The 15,364-nt window shown below is 46.1% G+C and overlaps 1 pseudogene; it reads right to left on the reverse strand.

Moving 5' to 3' along the window:
- Positions 1-8,292: 8,292 nt before the first annotated feature.
- Positions 8,293-9,363, reverse strand: LOC119924290 (annotated as a pseudogene).
- Between the last annotated feature and the right edge of the window lie 6,001 nt (positions 9,364-15,364).

Genomic DNA, 15,364 nt, shown 5'->3' on the forward strand with positions numbered 1-15,364 from the left:
TCTAATCTCCAGAGACTAACTGAGCTTGTCAATCTGTCACTCCCTACCTCTGTGTTGAGACCTCTGATTATCCATTGGTTATTCTGAGGAACCATTTGTACTCCCCCAACGAGGATATGAGGGTACATTTTTGATATGGTAGCTGCTAAGCACTTATTTCGTGTAAAGCACTGTTCTAAGCGCTGGGATAGATACAAATTATTCAGGTTGCACACAATCCCTGTCCCATATGAGGTTCACAGTCTAGGTAGGAGGGAGAACCAGTATTGTATCTTCATTTTACATCTGAGGAAATAAGCCCAGAGAAGTGACGTGACTTGCCCATGGTCACCCTGCAAGCATTCGGGAAAGCTGGGACTATCATGCCCAGGTTCATTCCACAAAAATCAGGCTGCTTCTCATATTCAGAAGCATCTCTCTCTCTCTCTCTCTCTCTCTCTCTCTCTCTCTCTCTCTCTCTCTCTCTCTCTCTGGATGCTGGTATTGTTATCATGGGAACATCATGATCCAAGACCTCTTCTGCATTTGAGAGTACCAGGTCCTTATCTCCAGAGGGTTCTCGCGTCGTCTGGCCCACGAGGACCCTCCACAGGGGCCCAAGCCGGTCCTCCAGGGATCCCCCTCGGAGCAGCAACTGCTTTATCTATGGGGACCGGGCCTGCCTGGAAAGTTGGTCAGAATCCATGGGAGAGCAGAGAGTGGCTGAGGGTTCCTGGCCGTCCCTCTGTGGCTGACCGAACCCAGGAATACGAGGAGAAAGAAGATACCAGCCCAGGCCAGGGTAGGTCTGTGCCCCCCGACAGCCCCATCTGCCCTGGAGAGAGTGAGCGGGGATGGAGAGAGGCGGGATGGAACCAGAAGGATGAAGCCAGAGATGGAGCCATCTGGGAAGATTCTCGCACTCGGGGAACAGGTTAGAGTTCATTCATTCATTCAATCGTATTTACTGAGCGCTACTGTGTGCAGAGCACTGTACTTAGCGCTTGGAAAGTGCAATTCAGCAACAAATAGAGACATTCCCTGTCCACAACGGTCTCATAGTCTAGAAGGGGAGAGAGACCAGTTCAGAACAAGACAGTACCTCAAACAGGGCAGGCTTGTAGGGCGGGAATGGCTTGCCAGCAATAGTAAATAATAAATAATTTTGGTACATGTTAAGCGCCTACTGGGTGCCAAGCACTGTTCTAAGCGTTGGGTTAGATACAAGTTAACCAGTTTAGACACAGACCTTGTCCATCATGGGGTTCACACTCTTATCCCCATTTTACAGATGAGGTAACCGAGGCACAGGGAAGTGAAGTGCCTTGCCCAAGGTCACACATCAGACTTGTGAGAGAGCAGGGATTAGAACCCACATCCTTCTGACTCCCAGGCCCGTGCTCTGTCCACCAGTGGCCCCATCACCGACACAGCTCTACTCCCTCCAGCATTCCCACCCTGGCTACTATGGTAACCCCCTGCCAGGCTTAGATGTTACAACCGAGTATCGGCACGATGCTATGGTCACTTCGGCTGTCAGTGGTTACTTTATGTAAAAAACGTTTTCAACGCGAAAATGATTGTCAGGGATGGGAAAGCATGACTGATTCTGGGAAAAAAACCCTGTACCATCATCAATTCTTCTCATAGGAAGTTCTCCTACGAATCAGTGGCTTACCGTGTCAGAAGAGTTTGCCTATACCAGTGAAGCTTAGAGCTATGCCACTGAGAGATACTCTCGCTAGGGTTACCCATAACACCAAGATCTAAGCAGAAGCATCAGACAAGTTGATTTACCTGTGCTGGGCAGCAGCGGCATGGGAAAAAGTCAAGGGCAAATGTACACATGATAAAAATGTGGAACAAAGACAATGGCAGAGATTCAGGTTTTCACTGTGCAGAAGGAGGATTTATGGATAAACTACCAGTAGTCATTCTGGTATGTGTAACCATAGAGATTTCTTGGTAAACATAAAGAAATGGTTTACCGTTGCCTTCTTCCATGCCGTAAAGTTGAGTCTCCACCCTCGACTTTTTCTCATGCCTTTGCTGCCCAGCACAGGTGAATTTTGACTTGTAGCAGATTGCCTTCCACTGGTTAACCACTGGTCAAGTTAGACATGGAATGGGTAGGCCTCCGCTTCACTTTCCTTCCCGTAGCCGAGACTGATAGAGTACTGGAAACTCTCCAGGTGTGATCCTGAGAGGGGCTGAGGATATTAGTTTGAGTATAATATCACTTCTAGACTATTAGCTCATCGTAGGCAGGGAACGTACCTACTAGGTCCGTTATGTTAGACTCTCCCAAGCATTTAGTGCAGTGTTTTGTACATAGTAACTGCTCAATAATTACGTTGATTGACCTACAACATTTCACATCAATTCATCTCTTTATTCTCTCTGGTAGTCTCCTATCTGCAATTTTGTAGGTTTCTGTCTCCCCAAGTAATAATAATACTTGTGTCTCTTGTTAAATGCTAATTATACACCGAGCACAGTAGTATGTATAGGGGTAGATGCACAGTAGTCAGGTGGTAAGACACGGTCTCTAGTCCACACGGGGCTCACAGTCTCAGTAGCGGGGAGAACAGGCCTTGAATTTCCATTTTATAAATGAGGAATCTGAGGCTCAGAAAAGTTAAGTATGCTGCCCAAGGTCATACAGCAGGTAAGTGGTAGAGCCAGAATTAGAACCCAAGTCCTCCGACTCCAAGGACTGTGCTCTTTCCACTACACTATACCACTCCTACAAGACTGTGAGCTTGGAATTCCTTGACAGCAGGGATAAGCAAGTATCATGCGAGGGCTTAGTACAGTGCTCTGCACACAATAAGCGGTCAATCCATATGATTGAATATTGACCTCTGTAGATGCTCAAAACGCACAAATGATTGATTTACTCCTACGGGAATTAATTTTGATTGCTTTATCGACGCCATCAAGGCCTGAAAATTGAAGTCTTCCCTCTTCCTGTACAGGGAGTCAACATAATCCCCCAGAAATGTCCAACATCTCCACGGTGAGGGAATTCTGCCTGCTTGGATTTTCGGAGGTTCGGTAGCTGTAGCTGTTCCACGCCATGCTGTTCCTCCTGGTCCACCTGACGACCCTGACGGGGAATCTCCTTATCGTCACCATCACTGCCATCGACCGGCGCCTCCACACCTCCATGTACTTCTTCCTCAGTAACCTGTCCCTCATCGACCTCTGCCTCATCTCCGTCACCATCTCCTTGACTAACTGCTGATCCATCTCATTCTTGAACTGTGCCACTCAGCTCTTCCTGGTGGTCCTGTCTGCTGCCTCGGAGTTTTTCGAACTCATGGCGATATCCTACGACCGCTGTGCCGCCATCTGCCTCTCCCTGCACTACAAGCTCCTCATGAAACCAGGGACTTGTGGGAAGATGGCAGCCGCCTCCTGGCTCAGCGGAGGGATGTTAGGGATCTTGTTTTCAGCTCCCATCTTCTCCTTGTCCTTCTGCGGGTCCAGCATTGTCCAGCATTTCTTCTGTGACCTCTTCTCTCTGCTGAAGATCACCTGCTCTGAGGACCACTCTATCATCAACGTGAGCGTGACCTTTGGTTTAACCATAGGTGCTGTGTTCTATTGTCACCTCGTATGTGTGCATCATCCGGGACATTCTGACGATGCCGGCCTCTGTGGGCCGGGACAAAGCCTTCTCCACCTGCCTGCCCCCATCTCATCGTCTTTCACCGTCTTCCTCTCCACAGGCGTGTTTTGTTATCTCAAGCCACCCTCCCACTCTTCCTCCATGTTCGATCTGCTGATGTCTGTGTTCTTCGCCGTCATGTCCCCGGCCCTGAACCTCTTCATCTACAGCCTGAGGAACCGGAACTTGAAATCTGCTCTGTGGACAGTCTTAAAAAGGAGATTACCCCAGACTCTGCTTTACGTCGAAATGTCCGTTTCTGTGTGCTGATATTCAATCCATCAGTCAATCATATTGACTACAGGAGTGAACTTGGTGTTCGGGTTGTACAAGGAGAGTAGTGACGTGAGGTAGGAGGTGGCAAGTTATTGAGTGCTTTAAAGCCAGTGGTGCGGAGTTTCCATTTGATGCGGAGGTGCCTGGGCAAACGCTGGAGGTTTTTGAGGAGTGCGGAAACATGGACTGAAGGTTTTTATAGAAAAATGATCCAGGCAGCAGAGTGAAGTATGGACTGTTGTGGGGAGAGACAGGAGGCATGGGAGGTCAGCAAGGAGAATGATAAAGTGATCAAAGTGAGCTAGAATAAGGGATTGGATTAACGTGATAGCAGTTCGGATGGAGAGCAAAGGTCAGATTTTAGCCATGCTGTGAAGGTGGAACTGACAGGACTTAGTGATGGATTGAATTTGTGGGTTCAATTAGAGAGAAGAGTTGAGGATAATGCCAAAGGTATGGGCATGTGAGACAGGAAGAATGGTAGGTAATCTACGGTGATGAGAAAATCAAAGGGAGGGCAGGGACTGGAGGGGAAGATAAAGAAAAGATTTGGTAAACACGTTTCCTCCCCACGAGGAGTTTACTGTGTAGAGGGGATTGATCATGCCACTGGAAGCCATGACATTTCTGTTCTAATGCCAACACTTCCATTGGCCAGCTGTGTGACCTTGAGTGACCAATATAACCTCTCTGGGTCTCTGTAAAACGAGGATTTTATACATGCTTTCTCTTTCTCTTGAAATTAAGCCCAGCCCACACCCTCCACTCCTGTGCCGCTAATCTCCTCACTGTGCCTCGTTCTCGCCTGTCCTACCGTCGACCCCCTGCCCATGTCATCCCCCTGGCCTGGAATGCCATCCCTCCGCACATCCGTCAAGCTAACTCTCTTCCTCCCTTCAAAATTCTACTGAGAGCTCACCTCCTCCAGGAGGCCTTCCCAGACTGAGCCCTCTCCTTCCTCTTCCCCTCTGTCCCCTCCCTATCCCCCCGCCTTACCTCCTTCCCCTCCCCACAGCACCTGTATATATGTATATATGTTTGTACGTATTTATTACTCTATTTATTTATTTATTTTACTGGTACATATTTATTCTATTTATTTTATTTTGTTAATATGTTTTGTTTTGTTGTCTGTCTCCCCCTTCTAGACTGTGAGCCCCCTGTTGGGTAGGGACTGTCTCTATATGTTGCCAACTAGTACTTCCCAAGCGCTTAGTACAGTGTTCTGCACACAGTAAGCGCTCAATAAATACGATTGATTGATTGATTGATTGATTTTGTTTCTACTCAGCCCTTGTTACATGTAAACTGTTTATAAAGACTATGATGATAGCGTTAATAATTATGATTATGATAATTAATTATGATTATGATCAGAAGGCCATGAATTCATACTTCCTGGTTTAGATCCACCTACCCCCTACAGTGTCTTACAACAGTGTATTTATAGGGGTCTTCAAATTTCTTTCTAGGGTATCTTCCATGTGGGTTATTCATTCATTCATTCAATCATATTTATTGAGCGCTTACTGTGTGCAGAGCACTGTACTAAGTGCTTCGGAAGTGCAGGTTGGCAACATGTAGAGACGTCCCCTACCCAACAACGGGCTCACAGTCTAGAAGGGGGAGACAGACAACAAAACAAAACATATGGTCAGGTGTCAAGTCATCAGAATAAATACAAGTAAAGCTAGATGTACATCATTGACAAAATAAATAGAATAGTAAATATGTACAAGTGAAACAAATAGAGTAATAAATTTGTACGAGCATATATACAGGTGCTGTGGGGAAGGGAAGAAGGTAGGGCGGGGGGGGGATGGGGAGAGAGAGAGGAAAAGCGGGGCTCAGTCTGGGAGGACCTCCTGGAGGAGGTGAGCTCTCAGTAGGGCTTTGAAAAAATATGAAACACTTCACGGATTTGCGTGTCATCATCATCATCATCATCATCATAATTGTTATGGTATTTGTTAAGTGCTTTCTTTGTGCCAGGCACTGTACTAAGCACTAGGGTGGATACAAGCAAATCAGGTTGGGCACACTCCCCTGTCCCACGTGGAGCTTCATCCATTTTACAGATGAGGTAACTGAGGGCCAGAGAAGTGAAGGGACCTGCCCAAGATCACACAGCAGACTAGTGGCAATGCCGGCATTAGAGTCCGGATGGATGGACAACAGTAATTCTTTGCATTGTTTTCATTTTTGTTAAAGTATTGGGGGTAGGAAGGATAGCCATTTACCTGTGGAATCCCAGTTTAATACCCAAGACATTTCAGAATCCCAAATGTCCTAGGTTTTGGTGATTTTATCCAGAGGGCTGACCAAATATTTAATTAGGTAATCTTCTAGACTGCTAGTTTGTTATGGGAAGGGAACATGATAGCTGATTTTGTTGTATTGTACTCTCCCAAGATTTTAGTACAGTGCTCTGCACATAGTAAGTGCTCAATAAACACTTTTGACTGAGGATGATGATGATATTAACAAAAATGATTTAGAAGTCAGTCAATCACATTTATTCATTGTTTACGGAATGCAGAGCACTGTACTAAGCACTTGGTAGAGTATAGTATAACAATATAACCGACACATTCTCTGCCCATAATGAGCTTAGTCTGGAGTGGGAGACAGGCATTAACATAGATATATTACGAATATGGACATAAGTGATGTGGGTTTGGGAGGGGAATGAATAAAGACAGCAAGTTAGGGCGACGTAGAAGGGAGTGGAAGAAAAGGAAAAGAGGACTTAGTCAGGGAAGCTCTCTTGGAGGAGATATCTTTCAGTAACGCTTTGACGATGTGGAGAATAAGACACACTCTTAGGGTAGGTACGACCGTTGGAAGAAGAGAGGCAAAGATGGATACAGATCCCATCCAACTGCTCAGATCCATCCATCCATCCATTACAGAAGCAACGTGGCTCAGTGGAAAGAGCCCGGGCTGGGGAGCCAGAGGTCGTGGGTTCTAATCCCGGCTCCGCCACTTATCAACTGTGTGACCTTGGGCAAGTCACTTAACTTCTCTGGGCCTCAGTTCTCTCATCTGTAAAATGGGGATGAAGACTGTGAGCCCCACGTAGGACAACCTGATAACCTTGTATCTACCCCAGCGCTTAGAACAGTGCTTGGCACATAGTAAGCGCTTAACAAACACCAACATTAGTATTATTATTATTATTATTAGCCATTCATTCATCCATCCATCCATCCAGTAGTCCATCACTGCAATTGATTGAGCACATTTTGTGTGCCAAGTGCGGTAGCCAGCTCTTTGGAGACTTCGTGACCTGTCCCACCCAGAAGACCAAGTGGAGAGGAAGGTCAGGGCCGCTCAGACCCACGCTGCCCCAATGAGAGTGACTTTGGTGGAGTGGGGGTGGTGGTGTAGGGACAGAGAGGGACAAGGTGGAAGATGGAAGAGTCAGATACAGTCTGGGGAGATACTCACACTCGGGACCTATGTTAGAGTTCACACCAGGGGCTGTGTCCTCCGACCGGGCAGGAGGCTTGCAGGAGGGGGGGCGTTGTCCACTGCAGTAACCGCAAACTTCACAAGCCCCTCCATCCTGATTGGCTTGTATCATCCACCCCAGTGATTAGTACAGTGCCTGGTACATAGTAAGAGTTTAACAATTATTATTATTATTATTATTATTATTATTATTATCATTATCATTATTATTATCCACTGCCCAAACATGGCTATCAGGCAGCCGCCTGCCGAGTTTTGGCACTGTGGCACAGCCTTGACCATTTGGATGAGCCTACAATCTACCGAGGTGCTCTGACAGTGTTCTGCACACAGTAGGTGCTCAGTAAAACAATTGAATGAATGTATGAATGACTTAAGCCCATGCTGTTTCCACTAGATCATACTACTTCACTTCACAAGTCACAGCACTGATAACACGTTCGCTCTCAGAAAGGAAAAGAAGCAAGTCGGATGGATAAACTTTATTCCGAAGAGGACATCGATGCTAAGGAATAAAACACAAGGAGGAACTTTTTCCACATGACGTGAAACTGATGGATTTTGGAGAACTTCAATGGTCCTGGAAGAAAAACATAGTTTTGTTAATTATGAAGGTTAAATGACTTACCCAAGAGAAGCAGCGTGGACAAATGGATAGAGCTCAGGCCTGGGAGTCAGAAGGAACTGGTTAATAATCCCGGCTCCACCAATTGTCTCCTGTGGGACTTTGGACAAGTAGCTTCACTATTCTGTGGTATCAGTTCCGTCTTTTGTAAAAATGGGGATAAAGACTGAGCCCCTTGTGGGATATAAACTGAATCCAACCCGTTAGCTTTTATAGAACCCAGAGTAATGCCCTCTGAGGCGGGATTGTCCAACACATACTGATCTTATGAGACGCCCCTCCAGACTCTGAAAAGGCCTCCTTTCGGCCAGATAAGATAGCTGTTCATATGTACCCCTCTGTAGGATGTCTTAGTGAGGTGAGTAATGGCAATATCAACACAAGGAAACAGTTTTTTTTCCCAGAGAAAAGGGTGGGAAAAGCTCCCCTTTATGACTCTTCCGATGGTGGCCTTCATGTCCCGGTTCCTCAGGCTGTAGATGAGGGGGTTCACTGCAGGGGGTACCAGTGCATAGAACATGGACACCAGCAGGTCCAGCATCGAGGAGGAATCTGACGGTGGCTTCAGATGGGCGGTGATGGCTGTAAAAATGACAATGATAACAATGGCGAGGTGAGGCAGGCAGGTGGAGAAGCTTTTGGTCCAGCCCTCAGCGGCCGGCATCCTCAGCACGGACCGGAAGATGCGCGCGTACGAGATGACGACAGAGATGAAGTAGACCACGGCTAACGTTACACTGACGGTCCCACTCGCGTCGATGGCGATGTGGTCCTCGGAGCAGGTGATCTCCAGTAGGGAGGGGACGTCACAAAAGACCTGCTGGATAACGTTGGACCCGTAGAAGGACAGGAAAAAAGTCGAAGCTGAAAATAGAACCTCTAACAGCACTCCTCCGAGACAAGAGGCGGCGGCCATCTTCTGACAGGCCCTTTGGTCCATGATGACCTCGTAGTACAGGGGACGGCAGATGGTGGTGTAGCGGTCATAGGACATCGCCATGAGGACAAAATACTCCGAAGCGCCAAACAAGATCACCAGTAAGAGCTGAGCCACACAGCCCAAGAAGAAGATGGAGCTGTTATTAGTCAAGGAGATAGTGATGGATTTGGGGACAGTGACGGAGATGAGGCAGAGGTCGAGGACGGACAGATTTCTGAGGAGGTACATGGGGGTGTGGAAGCGCCAGTCGAGGGCGGTGAAGTTGATGATAATGAGATTCCCCGACAGTGCCGCCAGGTAGACCAGGAGGAACAGTGCGGCCTGGACCAGCTACAGCTCCCAAATTTCCGAGAAACCCAGCAGGAGGAATTTACTCACCATGGAGACATTGGGCATTTTTGGTAGTTAGCACTGACTTTCTGCATGTGATGAGGGAAGAGCCAAAGTTAGAGTCAATTGATGGGATGAGTGATAGAATTGACAGGACACTTGCTGGTGATTATGGAGAGGAGACCGTTATTGAATTCAAAATGATCTTTGAGTTCACCGTGGAGACACCGACCATTTCTGGGAAATGACGTCGACTACCTGCAAAGGAAGAAAGAGGGTAGATTTCAATTTAGAGTCATTGATGTTGTTTGTGAGGAATGGGGCTGTCAATCAATTCCATTTATTGAGTACCTACGGAGGGCACGGTATTAGTATATATGATCACTGACCACAAGGAGCTTCCATTATTTTGGAAGCACCAAGCTTCGAAGTGTGTAGAAGCAGTCAGAGGACCTGGGTTCTAATCGAGCTCTACCACTTGTCGGCTGCATAGCAATAGGAAACTGACTTAATTTCTGTACGACACAGGTTTGTCAACAGTAAAATGAGGATTCAGTACCTAGTTTTACTCCTACTTAGTCTGTGAATCTCTTGTGTGACTTGAACTGTGTTCTACCAGATTGTCTCAAATCTCCCCCATCACTTAATACTTTGCTTGAAACATAGTAAGCACTTAATAAATATCGAGTATTATTTTAGATTGAGGAGACTGAACCTGAAATGAATAGCTGATAGGAGATGTCAGAGAACATAAAGATATGCACATGAGTATTGTGAAACTTTTTGGGTTGTTTTATAGTCAAAACAAAAGTGTCTTTATACATAAATTCATCCATTTAGTGGCGAGAGAATGAGCCTGGTAGACAGAAGGACCTTGATTCTAATCCTGTCTCCATACCTTGTCTGCTGTGTGACCTGGGGCCAGTCACCTACCTTCTCTGTCCTCTTTTCAGTTACCTCATCTGAAAAATGGGGATTACAACTGCAAGTACCCTATGGGGCACAGACTATGTCTAACCTGATTAGTTTGTATCCGCTCCAGTGCTTAGTACAATACTTGGCACATAATAAGCACTTAGCGACACCATAAAACAAACAAACAAAAAAACCCCACGTATACTCCAAGATGAGTCCATTTGCTCTCATATCTGCATTCACACCTGTACACACACAAACACAAGCATACCTCATCATTCATCTAGTCCTTTCCTAAAAAATCGCTCACCCTACATCTCTCCTCTACCTCCTCTCATGATAAGTGATATCTTTACGTAAGCAACAAAAACTCACAATAGGCTTGAAAGCTTTCTACCGAATGACTACAAAAAACCCCTTTTCATCGTTCAACTCGTCTACTTAGCTCTCAAAGCAACTTTCTAGTTGCTACTGGCGATCGATTCTCCCATTTCCATCCTAGCCTGAAACTCCCTCTCTTATCCACTCAAAATCAGAGAGAGAACAGTTCTAGTCTATTTCTGAGCACTGCTAAAATCACCCCTCCTCCAACCAGCTTCCCCTATTCATTTTCCAACCCTCTAACCCCACGTCACCTAACTCAAGTGAGAATCAACTCATTTCCATCCTCATTTAGTGGAAAAAGTTACAGGAGTTCTCTTCTTGAATGTGAGCTCATTGCGATCAGCATTCACATCTACCAGCTGTGTTCTATTGTACTCTCCAAAGCATAGCTTAGTGGGAGTCAGAGGACTTTTGTTCTCATCCTGCCTCTTTCCCATTGTTGCTATGAGACCTTGGGCAAGTCGTGTCACATCTCTGGGCCTCAATTTGCTCATCTGCAAAATGGGATGCATTAATTGCATATTCATCTTTCTATTCTTTCTTTCCTTCTAGAAGGGGCAGGGAATGTGTCTGTTATGGTGTTATAAAGTGTATAGAGCATGGGCTTGGGAGTGAGAAGAAGTCAGAAGGATCTATTCCTAATTCCGGCTCTGCCTCGTGTCTGCTGTGTGACCATGTTTAAAATCCCTGAGCCTGTTACCTCATCGATAAAATGGGAGTTACGACTGTGAGCCCCATGTGGAACGAGGACTGCATCCAACCTGCTTAACCTGTATCTACCCCCGTGCTTAGGACAGTGCTCGGGACATAGTAAGAGCTTTACAAGGGCTACTATGAAAATTATTACTCTCCAAGTGCTTAGTGCACACAATAACCACTCAATAAGTATGATTCAAGATGCATTGAATGATAGTAAATTAAACTGTGTCAACCTAGCCCAGTATGCTGGAAAGCCCATGAGGGCAGGGATTCCAACCTTCCCGACTATTTGCCTTCTCCCAACATTTGGGAAGAACTCTTACAAGGAGAAATTGCTGATAGTGCCAGTGTCTATCCAAAGCTCGTCACACTCTCTCATCCTTGCCTACCATGTACCCTCTGCAAGGGATTCTGGGACCCACTGAAGGCCAAAGTCATTGTCCACAGTGCTGACATTGTGCTGGGGCACCATAGACCTGCAGGTAGTAGGCGTGGTAGTGGGGTTTGAGGAGGGAGGAAGAAAGGCATGTAATGGTTTGGTGTTACTGAACTGGAAAATACATCCCTTCCTGCTAGCACCCCTGCCTCGTTGGGGGCCGCAGCCCTGGTCCGAATCCGAATTTAGGCCCCAGATTGGTTCCATCTCTTCCATCCCCATCCTCGTCCCTGTCCCCGCCCCCGGCCCTCCATCCCACGTACCCTAGTTACTCTCAAGGGGGTAACGTGGTGCTCGGGTTCTCTGATCTCTGCAGGATTGGGCTGGTCTCCTCTTTCCCCTCAGACTCCTAGGTTCAGTCAGCCACGCAGTAACAGAGAGGAGCTCTCGGTCGCTCTTCACTCTCCCTCATATCCTGAGACGCTTTCCATATTCCCCCCGTCCCTGTTGATAAAGAAGGAGCTGCTCCGAGGGGGATCCCTGGAGGATAGGCCGGGGCCCTGTCAAAGCCTGGACAAGCCAAGCACCCTCTGGTCACTTAGTTCTTGAGGTTCCTTGGAGACGAGGGCCCGGTCCCTGCAGCATCAGCGATGGTGCTGGCTCTTGGGGGTCCCGTGGAAACAGCGGCTTCTGCATCCCAGCATAAAAAATCTTCCTGTTTTCACTGACAGTCTTTATTCACTGTGAATGGTTTCACTGTTGTCTAACTCATAACCTAAGACCCTCAATCTATCAATCAGCCAACTGTAACTTTTTCTTTTGGCATTTGTGAAGCACGTATTATATATCGTACGTAGTTAAAAGCTAATCAGATTGGACAGAGTCCATTTCCCCCTCAGGGCTCACATCTCAATCCCATTTTACGGATGAGGGAACTGAGGCACAGAGAAGTTAAGCGATTCTGCCCAAGGTCACACAGCAGACGAGTGGTGGAACCGAGATCAGAACCCATGTCCGTTTGAATCCATGCCCAGCGCTCTACCTGAGGCAACGCTGATTCTCCTGACTTATCCTGATTGCAAATCCGTTGAAACTCTGTTCATACTGACTATAGAAACTGTACTCTTCAATCAAACGTTCATCCACTTTCTCACCTTTCCCTTGTCTCCTTCCTCCTCTACGTAATTTATTCCGTGTCTATCTCCCCCATTAGATCATAATCTCCTGGAGTGCAGGAACAATGAAATTATATCTCCTTTCAACTCTCCTGAAGCTTACTACAGTAATTTGCACCCAGGAGATGTTCAATAAATACCATTGATAATGATAATAGTAATAAATACTGTATTTGCTAAGTGCTTACTATATGCCAAGCACTGTTCTAAGTGCTAGAGTAGAAAGAAGGTAACCAGGTTGGACACAGTCCCTGTTCCACATGGGGTACACAGTCTCAATCCCCATTTTACAGATGAGGGAAATGAGATGCAAAGAAATGAGGAGACTTGTCCAAGGTCACATGGCAGACAAGTAGTGGAACTGGGATTAGAACCCACTACGTCTGACTCCCAGGCCCGTGCTCTGGATGGATGGATGGATGGATAGATAGATGAATGGATGGACGGATGGAAGGAAAGAACGATGGATTGATGAGAGAGGATGGACTTGAGAAGACAAATGGAGCTGCAGTCATCCTTTCTTCCCTTCTCCCCATTTTCATACCTCTTCCCATTTTCCAACTTTCAGTCCCACCCCCAAAGAGCATATCATTGTATTTTCAAAGTCATTAATAATGATATCATTATCATATTTATTAAGAGGTTGTGTGCCTAAATTGTTCCACTTGCGGAGGAGAAACAAAATAATCAGTTCCTACACAATTCCTGTCCCACAGGGGCTCAGAATGTAAGAGGAAGAGAGATCCTAGGTATGTTAAGTCACTGCCTCTAGGTCACACAGCAGGGCAGTAGCAGAGCTCGCATCATTACTCAAGTCTCAATTAATCAATCAATCATGTTCATTGAGCACTTATTCTGTGCCCAGCACTGTACTAAACACTTGGAAAAGTTCAATATAACAGAGTTGGTAGACATGTTTCCAGCCCACAGTGAGCTTACTTAGAGTCTAGAGCGATTCCCGTTACTTTAGGCCATGATAAAATTACAAAAAAAAATATGTATTTTATTTGTTAAGCAATTGCTATGTACCCAGCACTGTTCTAAGCAGTGGGACAGATACAAGGTAATCGGGTTGTCCCAGGTGGGTTTCACAGTCTTAATCCCCATTTTACATATGAGATAGCTGAGGCACAGAGAAGTCAAGTGTCTCGCCCAAGATCACACAGAAGACGTGGAAGAGGAGGGATTAGAACCACCCCCAAACTGGATTTATTGTAGTAGGCGCTTGGGAGATTTCAGTCTCAAGGAGTTGTTAAACACATTCTCTGCCCACAGTGAGTTTACAGTCTACCCGAACTCCCCTTCCTTTAGGCCATGATGCCTCCCCAAACCTGGATTGTCAGTCCTACTTCAGTCTTAGCCGCCTCCCTCCCAGCTCATCAATGTCCAGCTTTTTCTGTGACCCCTGTAGGACAGTTAAGTATCTGGTTATGTCTAAGGGCAATTCCTTGGTTAAGTGGTGGTGTGAGATTATGTGCACAAGTAAGGAGACATTTTGTCCTAAAGCGGTGTGACTCTTTTAGGATCCTGCCCATGGCGGCCTTCATGTCCCTGTTCCTCAGGCTGTAGATGAGTGTGTCCAGGTAGAGAGGCACCACCTCGTAGAACATGATCACCAGCAAGTCCAGGATTAAGGAGGAGTCTGCGGGAGGCGTGATGTAGACAAATATACCCGAAGAGTCGAAAACAGTGAAGACGACAAGGTGGGACAGGCAGGTGGAGAAGGCTTTGGCCCGGCCCTCGTTGGCAGGCATCCTCAGCATGGCCTGGAAGATCAGCACACACGGGTTGGTGATGTAAATGAAGCAGACGACGTCTAAGGCTGCTCCAAAAGTCACAGTCGCGTCTGTGACTATAAATATATGTATATATACATATATACATATTATATATGTAAATATAATACATTTATAATGTATTGTATAATATAATATATAGTATAATATAATATATATTATATATTATATAATACATATATAATATTTTATATTTTATATTCCTTGTATCAACATTATAACTATTGAGTTTATTAAGAATTTACTTGCAAAAGACTGCCAAGTGTTGGAGTAGAGTCCGAATAATCCGAAGAGACATATTTCCCTGTCCACGGGGGCTCAGAGGGTAAGAGAAAGAGAGCACGTATTGAATCCTTATTTCCATGGAGGCCCAGAGAGGTTAAGGTGTTGGACCACGGTCACCCAGCAGATCAGTGGCAGAACTGGGCAAACATCTCAACCACATGCACATACCATTAGGTCTTGATGCCCCCCAAACCATGAATTTTCAGTCACACACGTCTTATCAGCCTCGTGCCCAGACACTGACAATTCATCAGTCGCTGAACTTTCTCTTTGAATTATTAGGCTAGCTGATAAGGGATGGGATAATCATTGAAACGAAGCAGACATTTTGTCCCATAGAGGAGGGATTAGGACATTCCCCTTTAGGATTCTTCCCAGAGAGGCCTTCATTTCCAGGTTCCTCATACTGTAGAGGAGGGAATCCAGAGAGGGTGGCA

The sequence above is a fragment of the Tachyglossus aculeatus genome, unplaced genomic scaffold (genome assembly GCF_015852505.1).
Source record: "Tachyglossus aculeatus isolate mTacAcu1 unplaced genomic scaffold, mTacAcu1.pri scaffold_92_arrow_ctg1, whole genome shotgun sequence".
Lineage (NCBI taxonomy): Eukaryota > Metazoa > Chordata > Mammalia > Monotremata > Tachyglossidae > Tachyglossus > Tachyglossus aculeatus.